Source organism: Rattus norvegicus, chromosome 11, assembly GCF_036323735.1.
Source record: "Rattus norvegicus strain BN/NHsdMcwi chromosome 11, GRCr8, whole genome shotgun sequence".
Classification (NCBI taxonomy): Eukaryota; Metazoa; Chordata; class Mammalia; order Rodentia; family Muridae; genus Rattus; species Rattus norvegicus.
Window position 1 is genome coordinate 42,270,648 of NC_086029.1, and position 15,812 is coordinate 42,286,459.

The 15,812-nt window shown below is 40.1% G+C and overlaps 1 protein-coding gene across 3 annotated transcripts in view; it reads right to left on the reverse strand.

Annotated features, from left to right (window-relative positions):
- Window positions 1-15,812, reverse strand: part of LOC108352304 (uncharacterized) — a 300,039-nt gene that overhangs the window by 143,893 nt on the left and 140,334 nt on the right. For 2 of the 3 annotated variants that reach the window (XR_005491175.2, XR_594999.4), the window contains 2 exons: window positions 14,881-14,991; window positions 11,165-11,343 (listed from right to left, as the gene is read on the reverse strand). The exons of the other annotated variant lie outside the window; for it this stretch is intronic. The gene's annotated coding sequence lies outside the window, so the exon portion shown is untranslated. Of the gene's footprint in view, window positions 1-11,164; window positions 11,344-14,880; window positions 14,992-15,812 lie in introns of those variants that run through there. 3 annotated transcript variants of the gene reach the window in all.

The window sequence follows — 15,812 nt, forward strand, 5'->3', positions numbered from 1 at the left end:
GGCTAATATCTACTTATCAGCGAGTGCATACCATGTGTGTTCTTTTGTGATTGGGTTACCTCACTCAAATATTTCCTAGTCCCACCCATTTGCCTAAGAATTTCATGAAGTCAGTGTTTTTAATAGCTGAGTAGTACTCCATTGTGTAAATGTACCACATTTTCTGTATCCATTCCTTTGTTGAAGGACAGCTGGGTTCTTTTCAGCTTCTGGCTATTATAAATAAGGCTGCTGTGAACATAGTGAAGCATCAAAATTCCAACTCAATTCTTCATACAGTTAGAAAGAGAGATTTGCAAATTCATTTGGAATAACAAAAAACCCAGGATGGCAAAAACAATCCTCAACAATAAAAGAACTAAGACAAAAGACCAGAGAGAACTCCACCTTCCATCATATGATCGCTGAGGGAAGGTCCCGTTGGTGATGGAGAAAGCAAACCTCAGCAGACACTAATTCTGGTGGTGCTTGATTAGGAACTTTTCAGCCTCCAAAAGTATGAGAAATAAATGACACTTGTTCAAATCTCACAGCCTGTGGTTCTGTGTTATAACAGCCCAAGCCAACTAAAGCATCTCAGAGCAGCTTTACCACACCAACAAATGTGGAAAGAAAAGGGAAGGCATTTCCCATATGCTAAAGCAAAAACAGAAAAGCATCAAAACTGTGAATGAAATTGAGGCATGATAGATGAGAAATGCAGGGGCTGGAGAGATGGCTCAGAGGCTAAGAGCACTGACTGCTCTTCCAGAGGTCCTGAGTTCAATTCCCAGCAACCACATGGTGGCTCACAACCATCTGTAAAGGGACCCAGATGCCCTCTTCTGGTGTGTCTGAAGACAACTACAGTGTGCTAACATACATAAAATAATTAAATCTTTAAGGAGGAGGAGGAAGAGGAGGAGGAGAGTGGAGATTATCTTCGTCAGCGTTTCTGTTCCTGCACAAACACCATGACCAAGAAGCAAGTTGGGGAGGAAAGGGTTTATTCAGCTTACACTTCCACATTGCTGTTCATCACCAAAGGAAGTCAGGACTGGAACTCACACAAGTCAGGAAGCAGGAGCTGAAGCAGAAGCCATGGAGAGATGTTACTTACTGGCTTACTTCCCTGGCTTGCTCAGCTTGCTCTCTTATAGAACCCAAGACCACCAGCCCAGGTACAACACCACCCACAAAAGGCTGGGTCCTCTGCACCTTGATCGCCTTATAGCTGGGTCTCATAGAAGCATTTCCTCAACTGAGGCTCTTTTCTCTGTGATAACTTCAGCTTGTGTCAAGTTGACACACAAAACCAGCTAGCACAAAGAGGAATCCAGGACCCGATAAAAGTATCATGTCATTGCAAACAGTTAGTGGTGTGAATCAGTTTATCAAAGAGCAAAAGAATCTCCCAAAAATGAAGGGTGGAATCATAAAAGAAATAAGGCATATTAGAGATGACTCCAGAATATATTCTGACCTAACTGACCCATCAAATATTATGAATGGTGAATAAGAAAAATGTTAACCTGTCACTTCAATGATTTGTTGCTACAGAAGCCTCCTAACATTTGGTGACATAAAACTACAACCACTCCACCGTGCCTTATGAACTGACGAGAAGTCACAGCCTTGTTTCAATCAAGGAAAAAGGACATCGATTTCTCCCCTCATTTAAAAAAAAGTCAGTGATCTTGGCAGCCATGTTATAGAACTGAAATTCCTATACATGCTGTGGAAATTCATACCTGTCTGAGATAAAAAGGAGTGCCTAGATGCTCCCAGGAAAGAAGGAAAAATAATCAGAGAGAGAGAGAGAGAGAGAGAGAGAGAGAGAGAGAGAGAGACCTTGTCTGATAACTACAATCAGTCAACAGTGCCTCCGAAAACAGGAGGGAAAACAGAAAGATTTTTCTCCATTGTGATACAGAATTACTTTGACCTAATGTTGTACATCTTCCATTCAGGGAGGAAGCACATAAAATGCATTTGCCTGAAAGTTCAAACTTTATGCCCTGTGTATCCGCGGGGTTGCTGTGAGAATTGTTCCAACAAAACAAAGTATTGAACAAAAGAGATAGTGCTGTGGGATCAATCAGACTGTAAGCCCAGCCCAGAAGACAGAGTAATGGAGTGGGTCTAAGAGTGACAGCCAAGAACAGAAATTAAACCAGTTCAGTTGGAAGGAAGATTAGAAAACAGAAAGGGAAAAGTTTGCTGGAGCCCAGGGTCATGTCTCACAAAAAAACAAGATATGGCAAGGCAAAGAAAGCATAGGAGAAAAGCAGAGTATTATGAAGTGTGGACAGATAGAAAACAGCTAAAACCATGAGATCTAATTTAGTACTTGACTCTTCAAAACATGTGTATAGCCTTAATAACAAGAACTAATTGAAAACATAAACTAAATAATAAATAACAAAATAAGATTTTTGCCAGTTAGGGTGAGGATATACTGAAACCCTACATCAGTTGCAGAAGGATATACTGAAAAGAAGGACGTAGGAAGATGATAAAATAGAAACATTGTTGATGGCATCACAGAAGAGACCAAATCTTTATTACCTGTTGTGGATTTGGTCTGATGCTGCTTATTTTATGTTAATTTGGTCCCCAAAATTGCATGAGAATCCACACAGCCACATATAAGACACTGAGGGACTCTGCCACTACCCCCCAAGTTGGTTTTGGTTGGTAAATAAAGTTGCTGGCAGCCAATGGGCAGGGAGACAGAGGCGGACATTAGGATGCCCGAACACAAAGGACTAAAAAACAGCAGGAAGAGAAATAGTTGCCAAGGAGCAGATACCATGCCTGAGAGATGCCGGACCAGAGCTGTCATGTAGGTGCTGGGGAACTCAGTCTCAGAGGGCTACAGGTCTGAGTCCGGGGCAGCCAAGACGGAATATAGGTCTTAGTAGGTAATACCTCAGAAATATTGGTTGGGAGAGTGCTAGCCAGGTAGAGCTTTGGAAGTGACCAGGCCATTGAGCTGCTTAAGGCATATTAAAATATAAATGCTGTGTGTGTGTGTGTGTGTGTGTGTGTGTGTGTGTCTTTCATTCGAGAACCCAAACATTGGGGCAGGTAGCAAGCAGTGCCTCGGCAGACTAGGGTCAAATTGAGTAGGATTAATTAGGAAATGCTACAATTACCAAAGTAATGTGTCAATAGATAATAGTGAATAAAGATGGAGAGATATCATATCGGTTACAGATCTAGCTGTAACTCAAAGCAGACAATCAAAATTACATCACGGGGGTAGCTCCTGGAAGAAAGGACTAAGAAGCCAGCAGGGGTGACTTGCGCTCAGTCCCCTAACCTCCCCTATCTAGTTCTGGTTGCATCCTGCTATCTTGAGGAGATTCGCATGACCCCAGGACCATCCTACCTCCCCAAGAGGCCTGTGGAGGCCCCAGAAATATCCAGTTTGAAACTCTTCAGCACCAACCTCTTGTCAGTCGGGTCCCCTGAGGCACAGCCAGCAAAAGTGAGTTGTGCAGGATCTCCTGACCTCCATTGTCTTTGGCCTCCCCCTGCAATCCTGAGGACCTTGTGGAATCCCAAGAGCATCTTGTTCCCAGCCCAATGGAGACCTCTGGGTGAATGAATATTTGAATGTGTATGTGCAAGTACGGTTCATATGAAAATCCACTGATGTAATCCAACATAAAAACAAACTAAAAGAAAAAAAAAAAACAGAACACAAACATCTCATTAGATGTGAAAATTCCTTTGACAAAATCCAACACATTTTCATGTTAAAAGTATTAGAGAGAGCAGGGATACAAGGCGCATACCTAAACACAATAAAGGCAATAAAAGCAAGCCAATAACCAACATCAAATTAAATAGAGAGAAACTTGAATCAATTCCACTAAAATCGGGGACAAGACAAGGCTGTCAATTCTCTCCCTATCTCTTCAAACTAGTACTTGAAGGTCTAGTCGGAGTGATAAGACAACTGAAGGAGATTAAGTGGATACAAATTGAAAATGAGGAAGTCAAAGTGTCACTATTCACAGATGATATCACAGAATATGATATTTTTTTCTTTGTTTCTTTTTTAAACCTTTCACAGATAGATATGATAGAATAAGTGACCCAAAAATTCTACCAGAGAACTCCTACAGCTAAGAAACACCTTCAGCAAAGTGGACACAAAATTAACTCAAAGAAATAGTAGCCCTCCTTTATATAAATGATAAACAGGCTGAGAAAGAAATCAAAGAAACATCACACTTTACAATAGGCACAAATAGTATAAAATATCTTTGTGTAACTCTATGCAAGCAAGTGAAAGACCTGCATGACAACAACTTCAAGTCTCTGAAGACAGAAATTGAGGAAGACCTCAGAAGATGGAGAGACCTCCCATGCTCCTGGATCAATGGGATTAACATAGTGAAAATGGTCATCTTATGAAAGTAATCTACAGATACAATATAATCCCCATCAAAGTCCAACACAACGCTGTACAGATCTTGAAAGAGAAATACCCAACTTCATATGGAAAAACAAAAAATAAAAACCCAGAATACCTAAAACAATTCTGTACAATAATAGAACTTCTGGGGATATCACCATCCCTGATCTCAAGCTATATCACTACAGAGCGATAGTGATAGAAGCTGCATTGTATTGGTATAAAAACAGACAGGTTGATCAATAGAATCAAAGACCCTGACATAAACTTACACATCTATGAGCACTTGATTTTTAAAAAAGAAGTCAAAACCATACAGTGGCAAAAAAAAGAAAGAAAGAAAGAGAGAAAGAAAGAAAACATCTTCAACAAAGGTGCTGATATAATGGAATGTCTGCATGTAGAAGGATGTAAATAGATCCATATTTATCACTCTGCACAAAACTCAAATCCAAGTGAGTCAAAGACCTCAACATAAAACAGGATACACTAAATTTAATAGAAGAGAAAATGGAAAATAGCATTGGACACATTGGCACAGGAGACAACTTCCTGAACAGAACATCAATGACTCAGGCACTAAGGTTGACAATTAATAAATAAGACCTCATGAAACTGAAAAGCTTCAGTAAGGCAATGGACACCATCAATAGGACAAAATGGCAGCCTATAGATTGGGAAAATACCTTCACCAACCCTACATCTGACAAGGGCTAATATCCAAAATATTAAAAAAATAAAAATGGAGTACAGAACTAAATAGGGAAATCTCATCAGAATCCTGAGTGGCCAAGAAATGCTTTTAGAAATGTTCAATGTCCTTAGTTACTGAAAAATGCAATTCAAAAGCACTGAGATTCCACCTTACAGCCATCAGAATGGCTAAGATCAAAACCTCAAATGACAGCACATGCTGTGGAGGATGTGGAACAAGGAGAACACTCCTCCATTACTGGTGGGAGTGCAAACTTATACAACCACTCTGGAAATCAGTGTGGTGGTACTTCAGAAAACTGGAAACAGTTTGAACTCAAGACCTATCAATACCACTCCTGGACATTTACCCAAAAGATGCTCCACTATATACCACAAGGACACTTGCACAACTATGTTCATAGCAGCTTTTCTCATAATAGCCAGAAACTGAAAACAACCCAGATGATGTACCTCAATGAATGGATACAGAAAATTAGGATTCATTTACAGAATGGAATGCTACTTAGTTGTTAAAAGCAAGAACATCATGAAATTTGCAGGCAAATGGATGGAAAAATATCATCCTGAATGAGGTAATCCAGACCCAAGAGGACATGCATGGTGTGTACCCTCTGATAAGTGGATACAGACAATAAAGAGCAGAAAACCCACTCTATGATCCACAGACTCAAAGTAGCTAAGTAACAAGGAGAGCCCAAGGGAGGATGCTTGAATCTCACTCAGAAGGAGAAATAAAATAGTCATTGGAGGTGGATGAAGGGAGGAAATTGAATGGGAGAAGGGATAGGCGGGGAAGGGGGAAATCAGGCATAGGAAGGGGCAGGGAGAGAAGGCTAGGAGAGTGAATGGAGATTGGCTGGTGGGGGTGGGGGGATCTCTAGGACAGGCCAGAGACCTGGGATGGGGCAGGTCCTGGGAAGTCAATGAGGATGACTCTAGCTGAGATTCCTAGCACTTCAAAATATAAAGCCTGAAGTGGCCACCTCCTGTAGCCACGCAGAACCCCAGTTGGAGAGATAAGGACACCAACCTACCCACAAAACCTTTCACCCAAATTGTGTCCTGCCCACAAGAAGTGCAGGAACAAGGATGGAGTAGAGACAGAAGGAATGGCCAACCAATGACTGGCCCAACTTGAGATCCATCTCATGGGCAAGAATCCATCCCTGACTCTATTAACGATACTCTGTTACACTTGCAGACTGGAGCCTAGCATGACTGTCCTCTGAGAGGCTCGACCCAGCAGCCAACTGAGACAGATGTAGATGTAGACCCACATCTAAACATTAGATGCTGCCTGGGAGTCTTAGGGAAGATTTGGAAGAGTTAGGGAATAAAGACTCCACAGGAAGACCAACAGAATCAACTAACCTGGACCCTTGGGGGCTGCCAGAGACTGATCCACCAACCAAAGAGCATACACAGGCTGGACCTAGGTCCCACACAACATGTAGCAGATGTGCAGCTTGGTCTTCATACAAATCCCCCAACGACTGGAGCGGGAACTTACCCTGACTTTGTCACCTGTCCTTGGATCCTGCTCCCCTAAGTGGGCTGTCTCGTCTGGTCTCAGTGGGAGAGGATTTGCCTAGTTCTGCAATGACTTGAGGTGCCAGGATGAGTTGGTACCCAGGGGAACCTCCCACTTTTCAGGGGTAAAGGGATGGAAGGATGGGGGCGTCTATTGGATGTAAAGTGAGTAAATAAATAAAATAATGGAAAAAAGTAAAGGACAGAGAATGGGGGCAGGAAATGGCAATTCCACAGTAGGTCTAAAGTCACTCTCTTTAGCTTTCATTTTAACTACATTAAAAAATTCTTTCCTTTTTAAAATTTGGATTACAATATTTTATTTGAATGATGGAAGTCAAATAAGACATTGAATGGATTGCTACATCACGGAATCTTATGAGCTTTGAAAGGCAGGTACACTGGCACACATTTCAGAGATCGATATAGGACAAGTCTGAAGCTGCCAATACACAAAAGGAAGGAAGTATTGCTGAGTAAATGGTGCCGAGATAACTAGCTTGCGTTTTGAGTGAAGACAAAGGGCTTCATTTTAGATCATAAACTGCTGGGTTATTAATTGACTTAAAGAAATTTTTTTTTTAAAATTCAAAGCTTAAAAAAGCATGAAAAATTAAAGGGAAATAACACGAGATCCTTTTAGTAAGATAAGAATCATGGAAATGTCTTAAAAGACATATTTGATTTGATTGCATGGAAGCATAATTATCTTGAAAGGACAAAAATGAGATGGAATAGATATTTGCAGCATATGAGAGATATTCAATTCACTTGTAATGTCGTCTTACATTTCTTGTACACACTAGGAGAAGGGAAAAGGAAGCATCTCGGTAAGGAAGACTGGTGCACTAATCACGCACACCAGAGAACCGGACATTACCACTGAGCCTCTCTATACGTCTCAAAAAGTGTTTACCCGAAGTCTACAACAAGCAAAGTATTTTCCAGAAAAAAAAGAAAAAAAAGTGAAGACTACACAATTTTTGAGGAAAACACGGATCTAGCATAAGAAATTTCACTTCGTGGAGATTTCATTTCTGGCACAGACAAGTGGCCATTCCGAAATCTGAGCAATTATTTTTTTCTTTCTATATGTTTAGAGACAATACTAATGAGCCACACGGGCTGGGTCTAGGAACGGTGTGTTACTTCCAGTTGTCCTACTATGCTTTCATGCAATCAAGTCAAATATGGCCTCCAATTGTCTTTGCTGTTCTAGGAAACAATCATGACAACCAACAGTGATTCCAATCATGAAGATCTGCTGTCAAATAAATAAAGTTATCAATATATTATCAATTATATATATAATATATATGTCTTGTTTGATGCAGGGTCATCGCACATATATATGCATGTACACAAGCCTGGGACATTCTAATTCATGTGTGTGATACACCGTGATCCAATCAAGATAATGGGTGTGGCATCACTCCAGATATTCATGAATTCACTCTGTTGGCAACAACTGTGATGCTCTCTAACAGCTCTTTGAAGTGACTAATTATTACCTATCATGATTCTCTCACTCTATAGTAGAAATTACCCACAAAACTTTCACCCCAAATATATCCTAGTTACAGGATATGCAGGCACTGGGGATAGAACAAAGAACGAAGGAATGGAAAAGCAGCAAACAGCCAAACTTGAGGACTTTCTCATGGGCAAACACCAATCCCTAACACTACTAAGGACACTCTGGTATGCTTGCAGGCAGAAGCATGTTACCTTCTGACAGGCTCCGTCCAGCACCTGACTCAAACAGGTAAAGACACTCATAGCCAAAGAGTGGCTGGAGCTTATGTTCTCTTATGGAAGAATAGGAGGGAGGATTGCAGAGTCCAAGGATATATGAATTCCACAGGAAGACTGAAAGAGTCAACTTGGACACTTTGGGCTCTCAGAGTAAGAACCACCAACCAAATATATACATAAGCTGGGCCTCCTCACTCATATGTAGCAGAGATGCAGCTTAACCTTCACGTGGGTCCTGAACAACTGGAATGGGGGCTATCCTAAAAGCAGTTGCCTGAATTTGGGAGCTGTTCTATTCCCTGGAATGCCTTTTCTGGCCTCAGTTGGAGAGAAAGTGCCAGAGTGGGGAGGAAAAGCAGGGGAAACCCCGCACACTCAGAGGAGAAGGGGATAGATGATGGAAGGATTGTAGAAAAGGGCAGAAGTGAAGCTGTGATTTGGAAGTAGAGTGAATACATAAAACAAAATAAAATTGAAAAAAAAAAAGAAATTACCTCCCCTACCCTAGCTTCACTCTGCCACATTAACTATCCTTTCTCCATAGACTCCTCTGGGATAACCTCCCCAGATTCTCATAACTACTATTATAGTATCCATTTCCCCGAGACCAACTTAACTTCTCCATTAAAATGAGAACACATGGTATTTTTCTATGGACGCCTGAGTTGTTCCATTTTAAAGGACCGTTTTCAGGCCCTTCGGTATTGCTGAAGATAGGTGATTTTAATCAAGTTTATAGTAGTTGTTGCTTACCTTGAGTTTCTATTTGCATGGTGTATGATTTTCTGTTATGTTCTCTCTGTCTCGCTCTCTCTGTATGTATATGTATGTATGTGTGCATGCATGCATGTATGTCTGTAAGTTTGCATGTATGTATGTATGCATGTATGTATGTATGCATGTATGTGTTAGGTAAGTTTCTTGCACATATCACATCACTAGTGTACATTTTTTTCTTTGTGGTCTACTCAGCTAATGTATGTCTTTTAATTCAAAATTTTAATCCCTTTAGATCCAAAATTGTTATTGGTAAGGACTCACAATTTTGTTAATTTTTTTCTGATTGCTCTGTGTGTTCATTACTCCTTGGCCACTTGCTGGTTGACCATCGTTTCCATTTCACTCTCTTTTGCCCTGCATGCCTGTTATTGGTGTATTTTGAATTTTCATATATCTTCATGATGGTTCTTACTAACATTATCCTTTTACATCTAGCATAGGATTCCCTTAAACATTTCTTGTAGGGTGGTCTGGTGGTAATTACATTCCTTCCATTTTTGCTTTACTTAAGTCTTGTTTTTAAGATTATTTCCTCTTTCACTTCTTGATGGTATCTTACCCAGTCACAGAATTCTTAGTCGTCAGCTTTATTTTCTTCGGGGCTTTGAACATATCATCTCTTTCTCTCGAGGTATGTAGGGTTTCTGCCATAATGTTTACTGTTAGTCTAAACGGGGGTTCCCTTGTGTGTGGTGTGACATTGTTATCCTTAGAGTTCTTTCTTTGCCTTGTACTTACCTTTGACAATTTGACTATAACATACCTAGGAGTTGACCTCTTTCGTGCAAATGTATTGCAGGCGACTGACTGCCAGATTCTTGAGCTCTGTTATTTGTATTTTTCTAAAGATTTGAAAAAGTTTCAATTTATTTTGTTTAACTGAACATGTTTAAGTGTGTGTGTGTGTGTGTGTGTGTGTGTGTGTGTGTGTGTGTGTGTGCATGTGTGTGTAGGTTGATGTCTTTATGCAGGAAGGCAGGTACAGGATAAAGTAAATTACTTCAGTGTCTGCAATGTAGGTAGTGGGCTGCCAAGTCCTTCTTGCTTACCCTATTCCTGATGAGCAAAGTTCCTCTTTGTGCACGGTTTACCTCAAAAGACCAAGTGGAGATGCTGGCTGCTCCTTCTTTTCTTTATAAAGCCGTCATGTATTTCCGTATCCTTCATGTGTCTGCCATGTCCATTGCATTTCACTGTCTCACATACTACACTGGACGATGTCTGTCTATCTGTTTGTTTGTTTGTTTGTTTGGTTGGTTGGTTGGTTGGTTGGTTGGTTAGTTGGTTAATATGGATTCTTGCTATATAGTTCTAACTAGCCTGGAACTTGCTAGGTACAGCAGGCTTGACTTGACCTCACAGATATCCTCCTGCCTCTTCCTTCCCAGTGCCATGATCACAAGTGAGTGCTACAAGACCCAATTAAACTGTTGCCTGTTTTCTGTCGTATTCCTTTATTATAAACTAAATTCATATTGTAAAATTAAATCCATGACATAAAAAAGAAAGACTGATCCTCCCCCTACTCCAAGAGCACTAAATACCACACTCCTCTAGGAACAGAGTTCAACAGCGGGAACTCACAATCACATGTTAGTTGGACTGCCAATCCCATTGGTGAGAATGCTGGTAAAAACACTGTCTTCAGTGCTATCTAGTTTGAATGTTCCAGAAACTTTTATCTTGTACTTGTTTTACTTCTGTTTATGTCATCTGTATCCACACTTGCCCTTATTAAAAACATCCTCTGGGGGTTGAAAAAAGGCTCAGTGGTTAAAGTGCTTGCTGCTCAACCATGAGGACTAGAGTTCGGATCGTGGTGCCCAGGTAAGAAGCTGGCCTCTCAAAAGACTTGTGACGCCAGCTGCAAGTGCTCTAGCACCCTTTTCTCACCTACATAAATACACATAAATAAACATGTATTTACATACATATTTACATATAAACATGCACATGCAAATAAATACACAAATCCACATAGAATAAATCTTTATAAAAATAAGAACAGATAAATAAAACCATCCTCTTTTCTAATCAAGATGGTCTTCGATGGTTGGAACGCTCTTGGTAGTTTCGGTGTGTGAGCATTCTATAAAAGAGCCAGGATTGCTCTTCTTCCTCACGTGCTGTTGATATCTCCAAGTTTCATCTCTCTACGAAAAAGATTTATGACACCTTGTCTTACCCTTCCTTGGATTCTAGCACTTTCCACTACTCTGGAAAATTTAGCTACATTTAATTTTTTTTCCTCCCCTTTTAAATTCAAAAATGCATTGACATGCATTTGAATAAAAAACCATTATTGAGCTGGCATACAAATTGATCAGACTTAATGTGCTCATCCCTTCTATAAAATCCTTTCAGCCAAAAGAATCCCATTTCTCACATAGTCTGAAGTATTTGTACAAACATGACAAGTTATCTTGGATCTAAACCAAAGTCTAAGTATAATAGTAGTTACTGCTTCAGCCTGGAAGGGCCGAAGTGGACTATGCCCTGAAAAGTGAAAATAGTCAGGGGCAATTGGGCATAGAGTTTTTGTCTTGTTACTTGAGAAAAATTTGGGGATTTTGGAATGTATAGAATTTTGACTGTTTGCATTAGGAATGCTCAATGTGTAATAGACTGGTGTTGAATCATGTCAGTAACAACTCTACAAACCACCCTCTACACTAGTGACAGCCTCGGTGTGACGTCAGAGTGACTGGAAGAGGAACAATTCCACCTGGACGTATCTCCTTCACCACTGCACACACTTCTGTTTAACCATCAACTCACACCAAGTGCACACTAACCCTGAAACACTGACATGAGGGTTGTCATCAAAAATAACCAGTACCCATTCTTCAGCTTCTATCCCCGCAAACTTCACATTATATTTCATCAGGAAGGAGAGAAGGAGTCACAAAAAATGCCAGGTAGCACTGAACAGAAAGGAAATTCTATTGAGTTGTAATAAATTAGGGGTGAGTTTTGACAAGGATCCTCCCTTAGATGAAGAGCTATAAGCAATCAGAAGCTCCTGTGAGAAGATGGATCATATTTCTCCAGCACTGATCCCCCTGATAGGTTACCCAGTCCCAAGTCATCTGCCCTAAACACACACACACACACACACAAGCAACACTACACAAACTCAATTCTCTCTCTCTCTCTCTCTCTCTGTGTGTGTGTGTGTGTGTGTGTGTGTGTGTGTGTGTGTGTGTGTGTGTGTGTGAACAACTGAAGAGATCATAAGTTCCAAAGGAAAGAAAAAAGGACACTGGAGGAGTCAGGGTATAAATGGTATAAATACAGTACTTATGTATGAAATTCTCAAAAATAAAAAAATTGTCAATTAAAAATTAATTGGGCAATAGTATCAGCTGCTTATTGTAAATAAAAAGTCAAGGTGAGGTCAATGCAGATCTATCAAAACATACTAAGCTAAAATGATATTGTCAGTATAGAGAAATATCGAAATATGTTGGTGAGAGAGAAACAGCAGGTTTTCAACTGTACATGGTGGCTTGCCAAGTTTGGTCATATTTCCTGTGCAATGTACTATTTTTAATTTTCTATAAATACTGATAATATCCATGTTACTAAAATCTGTTGTCTCTCCCCAAACATCTCTGTATCATTTTCTAAGTATTTGGTGTTTCTCTCTTTCACTATCCCTGCCCCCAACACACACACCAACAACTGCTAACCTCAGTTCTGCATGGAGGATGTGAAATGTAAGAAAACAAAAACAATTAGATTTCAAATCAGTTAGACACATACTTACCCCTACTTGCACCACATAAATGTATGGTGCTCATATGAGCTCAGATACAGCACTTAATGACAAAGAACACATTTATTAAATAAGACTATAAGAAGCTGTTATATCTTGCCAGAGTCAGAGAGTACACAGATTGAACCCCAAAATTCAATAAATGATTTTGATTAGCCAGTAACATACAGTCACCTGTATTATGCAACATTTAAAACATGAATATTGATACATACTGAAGATAAGAAAACATTAAGTGGCTACTATGTAAAACTACATTTTAACAAAACTGACTCAAGTGAAACTGAGTATATAAATAAGTCTTAAGGCAAACTTGTAGAGTGTGTATCTAATGGGCCTCTTGTCTTGAAACCTATTTTAGGAGGAAAAACAAAGTTTATACACTCTACATTTCATTCCACACTTAAGAGATGTATATGCTAAGATTACTTAGAGCTGTTTATTCCTTTGCTTCAGAACCCGGGCTCAGATAACACTGTTCTGATATGTTGTCACCCTGCCTTCTGTGCAACAACTCTTGTGGGAACATGGAAGAAAATGCCTTTTTCTAGGCAAATGGCAGTCACCATATGAGTCAGTGCAAGTAAATGATAATGTTCGACAACTACATCATCTAAGTGGAATCCATTGCTTTTATGGGGAAGTACAGCATTGCATGCAGGAACCGGGAAGTCCTCAAAATGGAAAGAAAAGAGAAAAGATGCTGACATTTCTTAAACATTTAGGAAAAGAGGCTTTACCTTACCATATTACGCAAACTATGTGCAGAGTGAATAGCATCCTTTGCACAACACAGGAAAGGGTATAGAACAGGAGTGTAGGAGTCTAAATTTAAAGACAGATGAGTGAGACTGTGAAGATTGGTATTTGTGGATTCTTCAATAGATATCAATTTCAGAACAGAGTACAGAGGCAGAGACACATAGCCACTCTGTCTCTCACTCGCAAGGGATAAAGCTACAGGGCAAGGCTCAGGCGTTAGAAAGGTTGCCAGAGAAGGGTGCCCATCTATGCATCTACATTTCTGTTTATTCTCAACAAGCTCGTTTATTCTCCCATGAATACAGCACGTTCATAAACCCAAAGCTCCAAGCAAGCTCTAGGGTCCCTCAGAGTCCAGTCTCTGTGTTGGAAGAGAAAGATGGGGAGTGAAGAGAACCAGTTCCTTATTTTCTATATCATTTTTTTCCTTTTCTTATTAAGTAGTTTGGCTCTCAGCTGCAGGAGGTTAGGGATATTTTCAGCATAGCGTTGCAATCCCTCCCCCTACCCCACCTCTCTTACTTTGGGCAGAACATAAGTATGGTTTTTCTGAAGCTCTGGGCTTCCTGACTCTCTAAACCCCGCTCCCCACCATTGGGGAGCTATTTGTGTCCCACATCTCTGACCTCCAGGCTGATTTAAACAGCAGGGCTATTTTTTCCTCCTTCTGTCCTTTCTCCTCCTCTGGGCAGCTGCTGAGATTTATAGCTCACCCGCCCTGGGGCATTTGTCTTTTCAACTCTAATAAAATTGTCCTCAGGCTTCAAAAGCAATGTTTATCCCAAGTACCCTGATTCTATCATGGTTCTCTGTACGTGGATATACCAAAGCATCACACTGTACCTCATAAATATGTACAATTATTCTGTGACAATAAAAATAAAACAAGGAAAAAAGTGTTTAACCACCTAAAAACCTTCGCTGAGTGGTTAGAAGAACCTTTTCCTTTGATCTTAAGTAGCAATACTTTCTAGCTATTAAAAATTTCACTGAATTTTACACAGAAATTGAAACATTTCTGGAAATGGTGGGTATGGCTAAGCTTTTAAACTCATACACTTTGACATTTCCCAAAGGAATATGCTTTGGGCATCATTGCTGAACCACTGTCAACCTAATGTTTATATTATCCATGATACTCAAGACTTACCTGACTTTGAGTGAAGAATCACACACACTTTAGGTACAGCAAGGGACCAGCAGGTACACAATCTATTGTTCAAAGCAGCTGAGATTCAACTCCAGATAGAAATAACGAAGGCTAAATAAAAATGGCATCTGTAATCAGCACATATTAAATTTCATGAATATATATATATACTCATGGACATAGGATTTATACTTTATGTTGTTAGAAATATTGTTAGAAAGCTAATGAAGTTTGAAGTGTGGGAGAAAGGGTGTGTAGGCCATGTGTAAACACTATGTCATGCCATGTCAAAGACTGGAGCATTTGTAAATATGAATATACATTGGGTGAGGCGCTGGAACAATGGGTACGGAAGTCCATCCCTTGTTCTTAAAACAGTCTGCATGCAAATCTCAATGAGTTCAATCAAACCTTCGCCTCTGCCTACAGCAATACCCACATCAGAATAACATAGCAAATACATGTGAGGATCCAGCCGGGACATAATCACACCCAACTAGGGAATCACCAGAGGCCTCAAAGCAACAATAAAAACCATGTTTCTCCTGTGTTCTATTTCTCTGTGTTCTCTGTCTCTGTGTTCTCTGTCTCTGTGTTCTCTCTCTGACTCTGTGTCCTCTGTCTGTTATCTATTCAGTCTTCTGGAGTAGGAATCTCAAAGCCTTCTTTGAGGCTCAATTATTTCTGTATCTGCTAAGCAGCAAAGAGCTTCTTAAAACCCTCCCATTAATCTTTATTCTTTAATTAAAAGATTAAGTATTATAATGCGTTCAGGATGTTCTGAACAGAGATTCTTGACGATGAGGACAGGCTACACCCTGCTCTAATAGACCCTATAGTTTATACAAGAGCTTCTTGTTTTTTTCCAGGCTGGGCTTTGTCCCAAGAGACTCCATCTTTCTTGCAGCTTTTGACGCCATTCTGAGAGTAGA